At 32.2% G+C, this 18,245-nt stretch overlaps 1 pseudogene; it reads left to right on the top strand.

The window, feature by feature from the left end:
* The first annotated feature begins 2,567 nt into the window (after positions 1-2,567).
* Positions 2,568-3,014, top strand: LOC143411715 (S-phase kinase-associated protein 1 pseudogene; annotated as a pseudogene).
* The last annotated feature ends 15,231 nt before the right edge of the window (positions 3,015-18,245 follow it).

Below are 18,245 nucleotides of genomic sequence, written 5' to 3'. Positions count from 1 at the left end.
TCAAAGAGGAGAGAGAGGAGGATAATCATTCAACTGGACTTCTTTAGATGTGGATCATGTAAGTGCTAATTTCTGATTTAAATGTAAGATTGGAAATGGCATTAGGAAACTTTTGGTGGGCAATGATAATACTGATTATCTTGGTCATGGTGTTGGTTGCAAAACCAAATGCATTTTCAACATAAAACTGTATACCTAGAATGAATCAATTGTGTAATTGTAAGATAGACTTCAATACACAGAATTTATGAAAAAAATATAAGGCTTATCTTGTTTGTTTCTTAAATCTGAGAAAAGGGAAGAAAATGAAGATATAGAGAATGCTTTCTATGGTACATTATTAATTTCTAATCATTAATTCTGTAACCCAGGAAAATTCTTGTAACTTAAGGAAAATGTTATTGTGTGTGTACCATGAGAATAAGATTTTTGCAGATAAGCCAGCTGATGCTAGAAACACACTGTCTAGAACACTGGGTAATTTGGGGTAGAATATACTGTGGGCATATTAATTAGTGTTTGATTTTTGAAATAGCTTATTTCCACTAGATTCATAGAAATATACATTTTAGATATGGTGCATAATCTAGAATTTGATGTGGAAATATAGAAAAAGAAAATATAGGTATTCCTAGAGTATCCCTTATAGTTTCTTATTAAGGAAATATGAGTCATTCCCAGAAATCTGATGTTAACACATATTCAAAATGACTCAGGTAGACTTTCAAGCCATTTTCTGATATTACTAAATCTCCTAATATGAGTTAACCAGTTTTTTTTTTTTCATTTTTCACTAGGACTGTGAGATAAGAAAGAGTAGACAAAGTCAAGAGTTATTTCTAAAGCAAAAATAAAAGAATTTGGAGCTCAAGAAAAGCTGTCCAGATTCTGCTACCGCCCTTTCTCCCACCAACACTCACAGAAAATTGAACAAATCCCAGACCTTAAGATGTATTTGAACTAAACTCTAATTTGATTATTAAGAGCAGCCTTTCAAAACCCTTGGAATGTGGGCCAAGCTATAAAATGTGTGATCTACCACTACATACACACCTGTTTTTCTTTTCCTCCTGCCTATATATTGTATTTAGAACTTTGGCTTATTTTTTCAGTGTCCTTATTAAAGAAATACACATTATGTTTTCTTCCTAATGAGCTCCTAAAATTATGATAATGATTCATTTTATAATTAATTTATATACTTGGGTATTAAAATGACTAATTTTCTATTTACTCTGAAGTTATAATAATGAGCAGTTCAGGTGTTTAAAGGGAGTGACTGAAATAAGATACGTCTATTGATGCACACATTTACATCTGGCCTAAATAACTGGTAATAATTTGTTTGTGTTATTATTGTGTTAAATTTAAGCATGAAACTCCTGAGCATCACATAAACACAAAAGAGCATTATTAATTTACACAAACTCCTTCTATGACAGAAGTAACCTTCAAATTATCTTCTGAGTTAATGATGTGTTTTTCTTGTGCATGTCAGTCTCACTAATATCCAATTAAATGTATTTCTCATACACCTGATCTGTAAAGTATTCTGTGTTTTGTGCAAACACAGCATGAAGGGATGTTTACCATTAAGTTAATAGAGATCATTTAGCTGGCCATGCTGCAGAAGTGTTTTCCATTTGTTATCAACACACACTGGAATACATCAGGTGAGAAATCCATAATTTAAAACTCAAGAGTAATTTCAGATAGACATCAATCATACACATTTAATTGTCAACTTAATATTACATTTCCATAAAGATGGATTATTAATATTAACTAAAAAATTTGTAATCACCAGAAAAATTTACCTCATACTTGTCAAAAACACCTTAGTATTGAACTCTCAATGTATTGATAATGAACTATGAATTACATTATGTTATTTTAAAATAATCAGAAACATTATAAAACATATTCAATAGCATTTTGCATTATATATGTAATTTTTTTTATTTTGAGTGGTGATTTAGTTATTTTTTATAAATGTTTTTGTTTTTAAAGCTTTTTCATTCATAAAAACATCATAAAGATAGACTTTATATATAAAGTTCCCTTTTATTTAAATTTTCTATCATGGCACATTTGTCAAAATTAATACAAACAATTATTGACATACACAATTATCAACTGAAGTCCACAATTTATTAAGATCTCCTTAGGTTTTACCTATGAACATCTTATACTCTAGGATTCCCTTCAGTATTCCACATTACATTTTTTCATCATGTACCCTTAGGTTAAGTAGGCAGTGACAGTTTGCCAGAATCCTTATCTTTGATGACCTTGATAATTTTGAGGAATACTAGTCTGGTATGTTCTCTATTACAATTTTTCTGATATTTCTCTCATGCTTGGGCCATGGTAATGGGTTTGGGAGAGGAAGATCATGTGTATACAGCATCAACATAACTATTGACGTTAACCTTGATCACCAGCTAAGGAAGTATCAATCAAATTTCTCTACTAAAATGTTACCTGCCATTGGACTTGTCCTTCACCTTTTTCCTTCCTTGTGTGAATGCCTCCCTCCTCCTGCCTTCTTCTTGAGACCAAACACCATGGCTTCAATTAAGTTGCAGAGTTCTGAAGGGAAGATATTTGAAGTTGATGTAGAAATTGCCCGACAATCTGTAACAATCAAGACTGTATTGGAAAATCTGGAAATGGATGATGAAGGGGACAATGACCCAGTTCCTCTACCAAATGTTAATGCAGCAATATTCAAAAAGATCATTCAGTGGTGCACACACCACAAGGACAAGCCTCCTCCTCCTGAGGATGATGAGGACAAAAACAAGTGAACAGATGATATGCCAGTTTGGGACCAAGTATTCCTAAAAGTAGATGTCAAAGCTTTGCTTTATGTTACATGCAAGACTATTGCCAATATAATCAAGGGGGAAACTCCTGAGGGGATTCAAAAAACCTTTAATATAAAAAATGACTTTACTGAAGAGGAGGAAGCCCAGGTATCCAAAGAGAACCAGTGGTGTGAAAAGAAGTGAAAAGTTGTACCTGACACTGAAACACTGTAAGGACTGTTCCAAATACTAGTTGACCTGCTCTGTTTATAATTGTTAATATTAGACAAATGCAGCAGCAAATCAATTGTATTAGCATAATATTCTCCTTATTGCATGTATAGTTTGAATACAGACTGCAAACCATGGCTGAATTTCTTATAGTATGAGACAAAATTTATTTATATCTTTAGTCTGAATAAAACTGAACTGTGGGTTCTCTGAAGAAAGTGGCATTTTGGACTTTCACTCCTTTTGTAAAGCGATTTCTACCTAGTTTATTGTTTAGTTAAATTTAGTGAGCTTTTATAAGTTGACATTGTAAATAAAAAAACTTGAAAAAGGTTTTCTGAAAACAAAAATTCACCCTTCAGTTTTCCATAATGTACTATTTGGGCATAATCCACACTTAAGGAGTGAAGAATTACACTCAACCTAATAGAGGAAAGAGTATCAACATCAATCATTTTGAATACTTCTGCACAAAAAAATATTTATTCTCCTCTATTTCCTTCTTTATCTAAACTTTTATTTATAAATACTGTCTCATGGATTTTTAATAGATTGGATTACAATACAATATTACTTTCATTAATTTGTTGGTTAAATTGCTCTAGCTTGGGATGCTGGGAGTTTATTCTATTGCCTCCTGAATCATTTTAACATACCCTGATCATTATGAGATTTTTTGAGCACTTTCATATTTGCTAATACTATAAGGATTAATAGTTAGTAACTTTCATCCCCAAACTTCTAAGCTCTCTTCCAAAGTGACAGTAATACTTTATTTTTTTCAGTAGCCACGAATGAGAAATTTTATTGCTCTTCATCTTTCCCAGTTACTTTCAATTTTGTACTTCTTCATCATTCTAATAGATATAAAGTAGCATCTTATTTTTACTGTAATTTGTATTCTCTAGTGTCAAGATGATTTTGGTAATATTTTCATATGTATATTTGCTATCTCTGTATATCCTTTAGTGTGGCATCTGTGTATAATATTTGCTGTTTATTTTTTATTATATGTTGTGTTTTAAGGGTTATTTTATATTTTTGATACAACTCGTCTACTAGATGTATATTTTGCAAATATTTTCACTAAATGTACACATTGCATTTTTATTCTTACAGTGTATTTTGTAGAGCAGAAATACTTAATTTTAATAAAGTATAGATTATCTTTTTCTCATGGGTATTATGATTTTAGTGTTATATCTAATATTCAACCTCAGGTCACATAAAATTTCTTCTAGAAGTTTTTTTAATTTATTATTATTTTTAGGTGTAGTTGGACACAATTTCTTTATTTTATTTATTTTTATGTGGTGCTGAGGATTGAACCCAGGGCCTCACACTGTTAAGATAGTGCTCTACCACTGAGCTACAACACCAGCCCCCTCTTCTAGAAGTTTTATATTTTCACTTTGATTAACATTTCTGACCATTTTTAGTAAACTTCTGTGATCTGGATAAGTCATATATTTAGGTCATTTATTTTGTATTTGGATGTATAATTTTTCCTGCACTATTTGTTGAAATTAGTATCCTATCACCATGGAAAATAAATGTCTTTGTTCCTTTGTCAAAGATCAGCTCACTATAATTCTGAGTTTCTAGACCACCAATATGTGTATTTTTTGACCAATAACAATACACTGTCTGGATCAGTAGCATTGAAATATGAATGTGAGAATTCTGCAAACTTCATATTCTTTAACATTTTTTTTTTGGCTATTTTAGGTCTTTTTCAAGTCCATATGAACTTAAAATCATATAATTTACCACAGAATATCTCCCTGTAATTTTGATGGATATTAAACTAAAACTATATTAGGACGGGTAAGAAATAATATCTACTAGCATCTTAGCCATCTAATCCCATGAAGATGGATACATCTTCATTTATAAAGAACTTGGATTTCTTTAATCAGTTTTTAATAGTTTTTCACATATAGATCCTTTATATATATTATTAGATTTGTACTTAACCATTTAATTTTTGTGTAATTGTAAATGGTATTTTTAGAATTTGAAGTTGAATGATTTATTATTGGTATATAGGAAATAATTGAACTTATTTTATTTATTGATCTTCTTTTGGCCACTTTACTTGAGTAGCTACTATTTCATAAACTTTTTGCTGATGGCTTAGTATTTTCTGCATAGAGAAAACATACTATCTGTAAATAGACACTTTGATTTCTTCCTTTTCAATCTGTGCCCATTTTTATTTCCATTCACTCTTATTTCACTAGCCATGACTCCCAGTGTGACAATAAATAGGAGTTGTGGGAGAAGACAAATTTACCTTTTCTTGCTTTTAGAGATCCATCTAATTTCTCACTGTTTAGTATGATATAAACTATAGAACTTTTTAGATGCACAATTTTCAAGTTGAAGAAATTGGACTCTATTCCTAGTTCTTCATGTTTTCATCTTTTAACCATGATGAAAATGGGTGTTGGATTTTGTCAAATGATTTCTACATTAATTAGTTTGGTGGTTAAGAGTATCTTCTTTGGATCAATTGTGAGATGGTTTACATGGACACATTTTGAACCAGCATTAATTACCTAAAATCAATTCCACTTGGTCTGGGAATATAAATCTTCCTATAAATTGTTAAATTCAATATCAATATTTTGTAGAGTTTTGGGCATCTGCATTCATAACACCTGAAATATTGGTTGTTTTTAAATTATCTTTAAGAAGCAAGGATCCCATGAAAGGGTAAATTTGTAATAAATTAGAATTTCAAAAAGATTATGTACCTTTCTTTATAAAGAAAAAAGAAAAAAAGAAACTGATGTGTTTCATACAATATCTTATGGGCATAGTTAACTTAATAGTGTACTTATTGCCTTCTGCATATCTTAGAGTGTACTTATAATAGCGTATTATCCTTTTAAAGTAGGTGGTATCAGCAGTGATAAATCCTTCAACATTTCTGGAAGTTTATGTCTTCTCTCTTCTTTCTTGATTAGCCTCACTAAAACATTATCAATTTAATGTTTTTTTTAATGAAGAACCAACTTTTGCTTTTGTTGATTTTCTCCATTGTGTTTGCTGTTTAAAATTTCAGTTATTTGCTATAATTTTTATCATTATTTTTTTTCTTATTTCAGGATTGAGTTGGTCTTCTTCCTATAGTTTCCTAAGGTTATTGATTTCAAATTTATCTTTGTATAATATGCATTTATTATGATGAATTTCCCTCTAAGCTCTGTTTCTTAAAGGAGGACATCTTTATTGCTTCCACATTTTGTCAGTTATGTATGTTCCCAAAAGCTGTAATGTTCATTTGTGTGAAAACATTAACATGGACACAGGATTTAAACTTATTTGAGAAAATTCCAAAAAGCACAACTGTTGGAACATATGCAAAGGTATGATTTGTTTCTAAAGAAATTGCCAAAAGGTGCTGTAAAGTGACACATTTTGCATTCTCACCAGCATATGTTGAAGTTTCTGTTGTTCCACATCCTTACCAAAGTTTGATGTTGCCAGTGTTTTGGAAGTTAGTCACTTTATTACATGTATAATGCTATCTATATATTTTTTTAAAAAAATTTCAGTTCCTTAGTGGCAGAGTATATATTAGACATTTCACATGCTTATTGCCTTGTGCATATCTTATTTACTAAAGTGTCCATTCAGATATCTCCTCAGTTTCAATTTATTAACGTTTCTGACCATTTTAGCAAATTTTTGTGATCTGGATAAGTCATATATTTAGGTCATTTATTTTGTATTTGGATGTATAATTTTTTATACATTTGTATTTGGATGTTATTTTCTTTTTATTGTTGAGTTTTAGGAGTTCTTTGTACCTTTTGAGTATCTTCTGCAAAAATTTTTAAGTTTTTAGCCTTTTTATGCATGTTTTTCAAAGAGTGAGAGTTTGTGATTTTTAATGAAGTCTAGCTTAATTTTTTGCATCATGCCTTTAATAAGGTATATAAAAAGTCATATCAGTTATGGAATCATATATACAGATAGGAAAATAATGTCTGACTCATTCTACTATTGTTCCTATCCCCATACATCTCCCTTCCCTTCACTCTCCTCTGTCTAAATCAAAATACCTCTATTCTTCCATAGCAGCCCCCACCTTATTGTGAATTACAATCCACATATCAGAGAAAACATCTGGCCTTTGATTTTATGGGATTGGTTGATTTCACTTAGCATGATATTCTCCAGCACTATCTATTTACTAGCAAATGCCATAATTTCATTCTTTTTTAAGGCTGAGTAATATTCCATTCCATATATTTACCACAGTTTTTTCTTCATTCATCTATTGAAGGATACCTAGGTTGGTTATCTAGTTTATCTATTGTGAGTTGAGCTGCTGTAAACATTGGTGTGGCTGCATCACTGTAGTGTGCTGATTTTAAGTCTTTTAGATATAAACCAAGGAATGGGATTGCTGGGTCAAATGGTGGTTTCATTCCAAGTTTTCTGAGTAATCACCATACAGCTTAATGTAATGGTTGCTCCAATTTGCAGTCCCACAAGCAATGGATAAGTGTACCATTTTCCCACATCACCGCCAACATTTACTGTTGTTTGCATTCTTGATCATTGTAGCTCTGACTGGGGTGAGATGAAACCTTAGAGCAGTTTTGATTTGCATTTATCTAATTACCAGAGATATGGAACATTTTTTCATATATTTGTTGATTGGTTATATTTCTTATTCTGTGAAATATCTGTCCAGTTCCTTAGTAGACCATTTATTGATTGGGCTATTTATTTGTTTGTTTGTTTGTTTGTTTTGGTGTTAAGTTTTTGTATTCCTTATATATCTTAGAGATTAATGCTCTATCTGAGGTGTATGTGGTAAAGATTTTCTCCAATTCTGTAAGCTCTCTCTTCACGTTGATTGTTGCTTTTGTTGTGAAAAAGGATTTCAGTTTGAATCTATCCCATTTATTGATTTTTGATTTTACTTCTTGTGCTTTAGGGGTCTTGTTAAGGAAGTCAGTTCCTAGGCTAAAATTGTGAATATTTGGGTCTTCTTTTTCTTTTATTAGGCACAGGGTCTCTTCTGTAGTGTCTAAGTTCTTGATACACTTTGAGTTGAGTATTGTGTAGGGTGAGGGTTTAATTTCATTTTACTACATATGGATTTATAGTTTTCCCAGCACCATTTATTAAGAGGTTATGTTTTCTCCTGTGAATATTTTTGGTACATGTATTTAGTATGAGATAACTGTATTTATGTAGGTTTATCTTTGTGTCTTCTCTTTTGTACCATTGGTCTACAAGTCTGTTTTGGTTTCAGTTCCATGCTGTTTTTGTTACTGTGACTCTGTAGTATAGTTTGAGGTCTGGTATTATGATGCCTCTCGCTTCACTGTTCTTGCTGAGAATTGCTTTGTCTATTCTGGATCTCTTATTTTTCCAAATGAATTTCATGATTTCTTTTTCTATTTCTATGAAGAATTTTGTTGGTGTTTTAATAGGAATTGCATTAAATCTGTATAACACTTCTGGTAATATGGCCATTTAACTTTGATTCTGCTTATACAAGAACATGGGAGATCTTTCCATCTTCTAAGGTCTTCTTCAGTTGATTTCTTTAGTGTTCTATAGTTTTCACTGTAGAGGTCTTTCACCTCTTTTATTAGATTAATTTTCCAGTATTTTATCTATTTTTGAGGCTATTGTGAATGAGGTAATTTTCTTAATTTCTGTTTCAGTGGTTTCATCACTGCTGCTATTTATTTTAAAAAATTATTATGATTATCTTTAGCAGATACAAGTTCTTAAATGGATATTTCAGAGGCATATTTAAGGATATAATGTTTTGCATTTTTAATATTTGAAACATCAATCATCCGATGACTATTTTTAAATGGGTTGTTTCCAACACACTGATGTAAAATGTAAATTTATACATAAATAATGTTTCTCTAGAATTACATCTAATACATGGTGAGTAATTTATACATTTTGCCATTATTGTTATCATTTTAAAGCAACAGGACCAATTATTATTCATGTCCTTGAACCTCCAAATCTCTGAGTCATAGTAAACCTTCCCTTTCTATAAGTTGGTTATCTCAAGTATTTGTTACAGTGACAGAAAGCTGGTTAACATAGTCATGAAATGCTTTCTTGTTTTGATTGCTGTTTAACCATGTAAAATCATAAAACCATGTTTAGTTCCTGGGTCACACAAAAACAGATGTTAGGCCATATTTGCCAACATTTATTAGAGAAATATAGAAAATGGTTAAAATGAATAATAAATCCTGACCTGTTCCTTCTGATTAATGTGCTATTAATTTTAAGTACTATTTTTAAAGTCTTAAGTAATATATTATTATTTTTATAGGCTTTTGAAAAGAAATTTATTCATAGGTTCTTCATTTATTGTTTTTGATACTTGTTTCCTTCTGGGATTACTTCATCTTGAAAATCTCTGTAGAGTTTTTTGGTACTAGGAAGCCTACTCGCTTTTCTTAAACTAAAGCTACTTCACATCTTTCTTAAATTATAGATTTTTTTTTCCTGGTACACAAAAGGTTGACAGTTATTTTTCCTCAGGACATCGAAGATGCTATTACACTTTCTTCTGGTTAAAGTAAGGTCTGACCTTTGCATAGGAGATCAAATAGAAATTTTAGCAACCCTTTATTTTTGAAACTACATACAAAGTAGCCAAAAAGCTGTGGTCATATGGGAGAATTCAAGATCCTCTGAAGTTTCCACAAGTGCAGAAAGAATTTCAGTAGCTCTAACTAGAAGGTGTGGGTCATAATGACTTAAAAGAAAAATAAATTTTTAGAAATCTCTGAGCTAAAGAGAGTTTAGTGCCAATTATAAACAAAAATGGGTCTCTGAAGAGCTTTCTTGAAACTTCTTAAAGGTGCAAATTTTAACTAAATAGGACAACATGAGGATTTTCTCTTGGTAATACTGTTGAGAAGGTTGCTTGTCACGTAGTACATGGCAGTAATAAAGAATGTTTGATTTTAGACCCAAAAAGAAAATTACTAGATATCTAAACTGGAAAACAAAAAACAAAAACAAAACCTGGATCTCATTACTTGACTCATCCTGCAGCACTGAAAGATGCTTTGAAATAACATATTATCATGCTAAGGGGTAAAACTAGTAAGTATTAATATTTTGCAGGCTCACAATCCTGTCTGATTGCAATATATATTATATATATGGTTCATATATATAAATGTTAGATAAACTTGAGAATGAAAATCATTAGAATACAAGCACTGAGGAGAGTGAATACATATATATATCTGTGCTGGTCATTAAAAGGGCATATCACTAACATGTATCACATGCCTACTCACATCAAATCCACTTGAGAGAGAGAAAATAAAAATCAGCTTAACATGTAAAATATAATTACTATATGGAATCTGAGCTTTAATTAAAGATATATTCTCCTGAGATGGATAAATGTCATTACAAAAACTTTGTGGTTTCATTACTTTGTGATACTTAGCAAAAGTTGTCTTCTTCTGAGACAAGTGGTTTCTTTATTGCTACCATACCATCTGCTCTTTTTTCTGTTACTTCTCCAAATTTATATATATCTACATTTAGTGTTTAGACACTTCTACTTTTAAAGACATTTTAATCTTCTATTTTCACTTAGAAATTTTACTTTTAGCAATATTTGGCAAAAAAAATATAACAACATACTAAACAATTTGTGAAGTTACGGTCGAGATGTCTGTATGGTGACATTAACTTGAGAGAATTGTTAGATATTCCTACCCCTCTTCCCAATGGAATAAATTTGAAAGCCTACCAAGTCAACTCAGTTAACAATAGTAGTGGATATTAAGATTTTGTAACTTCTGACAGACACTGGGAAGAAATGCCTTTATAGAATTGACAGAATACCATGAAAAATAATAAAACACAATCTAAATGTGCACAGTGAAATTTGTTTTTTGAATGTAGAAGATCAACAGACAAACAAACTAGTTTTTGCTCTGCTTTGTCCCTCCAAACATTTACTTTAATAATACCAGAATTTGGAAGAATAGATCCATGTATTTGTCTCTAGGGTAAGGAAAGGCATGAATGATAAGAGCAAATTTGCATTTGCCATGTTATCATTTGCAATGATAAACTTAATGGGTACTAATATTAAAAAAAAATAATTTTCTTTAATATTTATTATGTTGGATTCACAAGCAAAATTCCAACTGTTCAATACCTATATGTGGATAGTGGCTAATGTATTAGAACAAATATAGAACAGCCCTCAGCATACACAATCAACATATAAAAATTAGTAGCTTTCCTATGTATCAACAACAAATCTGCTGAGAAAGAAATCTGGAAACCATTTAATGACAAACTTAAAAAAATACCTAGGACTATGTCTAATAAAATAAATGAAAGACTTTTACAATGAAAATTATAGAACACTGAAGGAAAGAATCTGTACAAGATACTAGAAGGTTGAAACACCTCCTATGTTCACGGAGAGACAGAATTAGTATTGTTAAAACAGCCATATTACCAAAAGCTATATACAGATTCAATGAAATCTCCATCAAAATATTACTGAAATTTCTCATAGAACTAGAAAAAATCCTCAACTTCATTTGGAAGAAAAAAATCTTTGCTACACTTTTGACAGCAGATTAATATCCAGAATATATAAAAATTCAAAAAACTTTCAACTAAACAACAAATAATCGAATCAGTAAATGGGTGAATAATCTTGAAGACGTTTCTCAAAAGAACAAATACAAATGGCCAAAAATATATGACAAATATTCAACATCTTTAGTAATTAGGGAAATGTAAATAAAAACTACAATGAGATTTTATCTTACTAAAGTTATAACGGCAGCCATCAAGAATATAAGTACTTACACTGTTGGTGGGATTGTTATGTTAGGACACTTATGGAAATCAATATGGAAGTTCTTCAAAAGACTATAAATGGAATTACCATATGATCCATTTATATCATTGCTTGCTATTTTTCCTCAAGAATTAGCCTCCTACTCCAGTCATATATACTTACCTATATTTACAGTAGCATAATTCACAACAGCCAAATTATGGAACCAGAGATGAATAGATCAAGAAAATGTGATACATATACCCACACAATGGAGTTGTGTTCAACCATGAAGAATTAAGTTATGCCATTTGCTTAAGTATAAATGGGTCTTGAGGGTATTATGTCAAGCAAAATAAGTCAAACTCAGAAAATTCAAGGTCATATATTTTCTCTCATGTTTGGAAGCTGGAGGGGGAAAAGAGGATAAAAGTTTGTGGGAGAAATCTCTTAAAAGTTGAAGGCAGATCAGTAGTGTAGAGTAAGAGGACAAGGGGAAGGGAGGAGGGAAAAGAAATGGGAAATATTAGGGAATTAAAATGACCAAAGAATATTGTTAAACAACAAATCCTACTATTATGTATAATTATAATTCACCAATAAAATATGAAAAAAATTATAGAACAGCTACACTGATGTAAACTGATGATATTGTTTCTTTTCTAAGTTAGGGAAAAGGCAGCTGATGAAACATTCCCTAATGAGCTGGGTTCAAAAGAACTGGCTGCAACACTGAACTAACAAAACGCAAAGAAATCCTGTAGTACATGTACGTGAGTCTCTCAGATCCAGGGTGGGACTGCTCTGTGACCTTAGGGGTCAGCTTCCACGCTGGACAGCATTGAACAGCACAGGAAAGAGAGAGCTTGCACCCAGAATCTATTTTATAGGGGAGACACACAAAGAGCTTTGATGTAATGTTCTTCACCAAATAAGGCAGAGGATGGGGTTTCAAAAAGTGGAGTCTCGGTTTGTGACATCTTGTGGTCAGCAGATTGATTGACATCTTGGCAAGTCACACCCATTTCAGGTGCTGTGTGGGATCACAGGCAGAGCCAGAGCAAAGGTGCACTTACATCACACAGCCCAATCAGCCTGCAAAGCAAGACCAGTCCCCTCATATTGCTCCCAATGCCCATAGCTCACACACACAGCCCATGGATGGCTCACGATAGAAATGTTTATGTTTGTGGTCTTCTTTCAAGAAACAGATATTAAAATAGTACCCCTCAAAGTCATGAATGCTGAGGGATGGGGATGTAGCTTAGTGGTAAAGCACATGCTAACATTATTACTAAAAAATGTTAATAATTATCCAAGCCACTGTGTACTAATCTTCTTTACTTGTGGAGAGTCTTGCCTTAGTAATGATGGCTGCTTACTGCTCAGGGTGATGGTTACTAAAGGTTAACTTGGGTATTAATTTTTTTAAAATAAGAAAACAATGAATTTTTCCACATAGGTTGACTCTTCTCTTTATGAGTGATTTTTCTGTTGCCTGTGATATTGTTTGGTGTCATTTTACCCATGGTGGAAAGTTTTTTCAAAATTGTAGACAATCCTTTCTGACCCTGCCACTGTTTTATCAATTGTTTATGTAATGATGTAAATCTTCTGTTGTTTCAATAATTTTCATACCATCTTCACCAAGGTAGAGTCCAGCTCAAGAAGCTACTTTCCTTTATCATCAATAAGAAGCAATTTTTTCATCCACTTGAGTTTATCAGTAGAAATTTAGTCACATTGTCTGTCTGCACTACTAATTCAATATCTCTTCCTATTACCACCATATATGCAGTTAATTTTGCTACTGAAGTTTTGAATCAAAGTCATTCTTGAGTGTTAGAACAAACTTAAATCAAAACTCCTTTTAATGTTGACATTTTGATCTCCTTCCATGATCCAATGCTTCTTTTTTGGTTTTATTTTGTTTGGTTTTGTTTTGTTTTTTGGGGGGTGGGTGCTGGGGATGAAACCCAGGGTTTATATGTGCTAAGCAAGTGCTCTATTACTGAGCTACATCATAAACCCTTTTTAAGATTTTACTTTGAGATAGGATCTTGCTAAGTTTCCCAGGGTGGCCTCCATCTTGCAATTCTCATGCCTTAGCCTCCTGAGTAACTGGTATTACACCCAGCTATCACCACTATCACCACTGATGTTTTTAATGGTACCTAGAATAGAAAATCCATTTCAGAAAATTTTTAATTCACTTTGCCAAGATTCATAAGGGAAATCACTATATATGGCAGTGACAGCCTTATAAAGTGTATTTCTTAATAAGACATGAAAATCAACATTACTTCATGATGCATCAGCATAATGAATGTTATGTTAGCAGGCATGAGAACAATGTGAATTTAATTGTACATCTCTTCCAGAGGCTTTGACTGTCCCAATGCCTTGTCAATAGGCACTAATGTTTTGAAACTGAAATAAAACAAAACAAACAAAAAACCCCACATTATTCTGCACACTTGATTTCAATGGTGGCCTTGAAATATTTAGTAAACTGCATTGTAAACTGATATATTGTAATCCTGTCTTTGCCATACCATTTACAGAATAAAGGCAGAGCTGGTTTCTTAAGGGCTCTGGGATTTTCAGAATGGAAAATGAACATTAACTTGAACTTCAGCTCACACAGCTGCATTAGCCCTTAGCACTGCAGTCAGCTTGTAGATTTGAAGACATGAATTGATTTCACCTCTCTAGCTATGAAAATCTTATATAGCATCTTCTAGCATTAAGCTAATTTGTCTGCTTTGAAAATCTATTGCTTAGTATTAAGTACTTTTATGAATTATCTTAGCTAGATCTTCTGCATACTTAATGCAGCTTCTCTATCAGTAAATGTTACTTCATCTGTATGTTATAGAGATGACTTATTTTCTTAAACATTATGAACCAACCTCTGCTAGCTTTGAAATTTCTTCTGCAGCTTCCACTACTCTTAAAACCTTCATAGAATTGAGGAGAGTTAGACTCTGCTCTCTATAAAGCTTTGGTTTAAGAGAATGTTTTGATTGTCTGTCCAGACTACTAAAACTTTTTCCTTAGCAATAAGGCTATTACACTTTAGTCATTTTTATCTTTATTTTACTTCATTTTATTATTTATATATTTATTTATATATTGAAGCACACAGATCTCAGGGACTTACAAATATCAGGTGAACAATCGATGGTCAACTAATAGTAACACACATATAACATTTGTTGATTTAGTTTGTTGTCTTATATGAATGTGGTTCACAGTTCCCAAAACAATTGTAATACTAACATTAAGTATTGCTCATCATAGGTCACCATACAGAGATAATAAAATGAAAAAGGTTGAAATGTTGCTTGGTATAGCGAAATGTGACACAGAGACATGAAGCAAGTGATGCCAGTAATCTTGCTTGATTCAGGGTTGCCACAAACATTCAATTTATAAAAATTGCAAAACAGAATAAAATGAAGCTCAAGCTGGGCATTGTGGTGTACCCCTATAAGCCCATCAACTGTGGAGTCTGAGCCAGGAGAAACACAATGTTCAGGTTAGTTTGGGCAACTTAGCAATACCTGGTCTCAAAAAAAAACAAAAAACAAAAACAAAACAAAACAAAAAAAAACCCAAAGCAAAACAAAAACATGTATAGGGCTGGGGATATGTCTCAGGCATCAAGTACTCCTGTGCCCAATACCCAGTACTGCAAAATTAATAATAAAAATAATAACAATAAAATAAAGCACAATAAAATGCCATATGTTTCTATAGCACTGTTTCCAGACTGTTCCTTACCCACTAGACCTAACTTTTAACAAAGATGATATGAATGTAAGAATGAGTGATGTGTGGTTAAAATGCTTGATATTCAATTCTTGCTTTGCAACTTACTTTCTATACTAATATAGGCATATTACATAATCTTTGTTCTCCTCACTTTTAAATTATTAAAAAAGGAGATAAATTTATATCAGAGTTGCAAGGGTCAAGATGTCAAAAGAGTACATGATATGTAGTGAACACTCAATATATGTCAGCAGATATTACCACTGATATGATATTGTTAATTTTAAAAGTCTCTAAATCATGTACCATTGTAGCTTTGTACTTACCTCATATTTTTTTTCCTATAAAACTGTGTTAGTCAGTTTTGTGTGGCAATCAATAAACTCAACAAGAACAACTTAAAGGAAGAAAAGTTTCTTTTAGCTCTTGGATTCAGAGGTTCAGTCCATGGTTGGCTGGATGCATTGCCCTAGGCCCAAGTGAGGCATAATATCATGATGAAACAGCATGGCAAAGGAAAGAAGCTCAGGACATAGTCAGAAAGCAGAGCGACAGAGACAGAGCTCTGTTTGCCAAGGACAAAATATAATCCCCAAAGGCACCCCCCACCCAGTGACCTATTTCCTTAACTCATATCCTGACCACCCAGTAGAATAGTCCTTTTAATTATTTAGTCCATCAAATGGATTAATTCACTGATTACATCATAGCTCTCATAATCTAATCATATTCTCTCCGAACATCCCTGCATTGTCTCACACATGAACTTTCAGGGGATGCCTCATATCTAAATTATAAAAAGGCAAAGTAAAAAAGGACTCTTTTCCTGAATAATTTTGATAACTTTCAATATCCTTATAAAGCTATGATTTTATTAAATATAATAATGAATATAATGAACTCTCTCCAAAAAGATTATTGTATTGGTATCCCTTGTAGTGGAAATAATAGTTTAAGCAATGACTCAGATCTCTTCATGTTGACATATAGATAAATGTGTAGGCACCTTAAATTAAATTATTAATTATAAGACAACCATATAATTTTAGTCATCATTTAAAAATTATTTTTGTATGAAATTATAAAAAGGTAATATATCCATTGAAACATTTCTCTTTATTCACGATTTCATAAGTATTAAGACAAGCATTCATTCTACAAAATGCAATTTTGCCTGAGAAAAGTATTTTCAAATTCTAGTGCTTATTTAATTTGAAATGCATTTTATTTTTCCTGACAGGCTGTCAACATTGAATACCTTCCAGATATTTGCAAAGCCAAATTTTCATAAGGAGTTAAACAAGGGATGAGTCATTGCCAGCCAGTAATGTTACTTAAACCAATAATTTTATCACATGAGAATATTGAAATAGTTTGAAATAATATAGAAGTGAAATAAATAAATTATAGAGATGATTACTTAGAAATGTTCATTTTAGGGGCTGGGGATGTGGCTCAAGTGGTAGCACGCTCGCCTGGCATGCGTGCGGCCCGGGTTCGATTCTCAGCACCACGTACAAACAAAGATGTTGTGTCCGCCGATAACTAAAAAATAAATATTAAAAAAAGTTCTCTCTCTCTCTCTCTCTCTCTCCTCTCTCTCTCTCTCTTTAAAAAAAAGAAATGTTCATTTTAGTGAAATATTAATATTCATAATATATGCAACATACAAAGTTCAGAGTCTACAACACTTTAAAGTTACATATGCAAAGTGGGTTTACTGTGCAACACTATCAATCCCAGGTGTGGATTCTAAACATGTCAATATCTTGTAGCAGTGTCAAAGAATTTGCACAAATTCATTGAGACAACATTATACAAGTTAAGCAAAGCAACTTTATTACTCATGGATAGGCAGCAAAGGACAGTAGAAGCCTTGGCTACATGGTGAGAGTATCCTCCACTGTTCCGGAAAGCTAACCAGGGTGGACAGTCTCATGTATGCACACCTCATACACTAAAGGTGATGGGTCCTAAAAAGGTTGTGTTTCTATATTCCAGAGCCAACACGAATAGTGGGGCTAAAATATTACAGAAGAGCCCATTCTAGAAAGGACAGAAACAGAGCCGAGACTGTTCAAGGCAGTTCTTTCTTGTTTCTGAATGTTGAATTCCCAGCCCATTCTATAGCCATTCTTAGGAACTACAAGTGAAAAGAGTAAGAGGAAAGCTAGGTCAGCCAATGCTACCCAGAGAACATCCTGCATCATAGACACAGTTTTAATGTGGATGATTTCTACATTATTCCAATGTAGATAATGTCTATGAAAATTTCAAATTAAACATCCATATCACCTAATTACTTTAAAAGTTACCTATTAAGTAGAATGTGAGGAGAAACCAACTGATAGTGAAACTAAATTGTGTTTCCATGACCCTTACACATCAGTCTCATGAAAATTGTATGTGCATATTCCTTAGTAATTATAGAATATGACTAAATTTAGCCAGTATCACTTCATTATATTTTTAAAGAAATAAAACTAAGAATTGTTTTTTATGGTTATTTTGGAGTTTAATTTACAGAAGTTTATTTCTGTTTTCTGTCAAAAGTAGAAATTTCATTCTCAAAGGGCCACATTACCCAGGAGTCT

This window comes from Callospermophilus lateralis, chromosome 12 (genome assembly GCF_048772815.1).
Source record: "Callospermophilus lateralis isolate mCalLat2 chromosome 12, mCalLat2.hap1, whole genome shotgun sequence".
NCBI classification, from domain to species: domain Eukaryota; kingdom Metazoa; phylum Chordata; class Mammalia; order Rodentia; family Sciuridae; genus Callospermophilus; species Callospermophilus lateralis.
The sequence above is the reverse complement of the archived record's forward strand: the minus strand, read 5'-3'. Positions and strand labels throughout refer to the sequence as shown.